This window comes from Budorcas taxicolor, chromosome 4 (genome assembly GCF_023091745.1).
Source record: "Budorcas taxicolor isolate Tak-1 chromosome 4, Takin1.1, whole genome shotgun sequence".
In the NCBI taxonomy this organism is placed as follows: domain Eukaryota; kingdom Metazoa; phylum Chordata; class Mammalia; order Artiodactyla; family Bovidae; genus Budorcas; species Budorcas taxicolor.
In genome coordinates, this window is record NC_068913.1 from 119,107,751 (window position 1) to 119,108,742 (window position 992).

Here is a 992-nt window from a genome sequence, read left to right on the forward strand (position 1 = left end):
ATTTTAAGCCAACTTTCTCACTCTCCTCTTTCACTTTCATCAAGAGGCTCTTTAATTCTTCGCTTTCTGTCATTATGGTGGTGTCATCTGTGTATCTGAGGTTATTGATGTTTCTCCCGGCAATCTTGATTCCAGCTTGTGCTTCATCCAGCCTGGCATTTTGCATGATGTAATCTGCATATATGTTAAATAAGCAGGGTGACGACAACAACATACAGCCTTGATGTGCTCCTTTTCCGATTTGCAATCCTTACGATTATACAGTGGAAGTGACAAATAGATTCAAGGGATTAGATCTGATAGACAGAGTGCATGAAGAACTATGGATGGAGGTCCGTGACATTGTACAGGAGGCAGTGATCAAGACCATCCCCAAGAAAAAGAAATGCAAAAAGGCAAAACAGTTGTCTGAGGGGGTCTTACAAATAGCTGAGAAAAGAGAAACTAAAGGCAAAGGAGAAAAGGAAAGATATAAGCATCTGAATGCAGAGTTCCAAAGAATAGCAAGAAGAGGTAAGAAAGCCTTCCTCAGTGATCAGTGCAGAGAAACAGAGGAAAACAACAGAATGGGAAAGACGGGAGATCTCTTCAAGAAAGTTAGAGACACCAAGGGAACATTTCATGCAAAGTTGGGCTCAATAAAGGACAGAAATAGTATGGACCTAAAAGAAGCAGAAAATACTAAGAAGAGGTGGCAAAAATACACAGAAGAACTATACAAAAAAGCTATCCATTACCCAGATAACCATGATGGTGTGATCACTCACCTAGAGCCAGACATCCTGGAACGTGAAGTCAAGTGGGAAGCATCACTACGAACAAAGCTAGTGGAGGTGATGGAATTCCAGTTGAGCTGTTTCAAATCCTGAAAGATGATGCTGTGAAAGTGCTGCACTCAATATGCCAGCAAATCTGGAAAACTCAGCAGTGGCCACAGGACTGGGAAAGGTCAGTTTTCATTCCAATCCCAAAGAAAGGCAATGCCAAAGAAT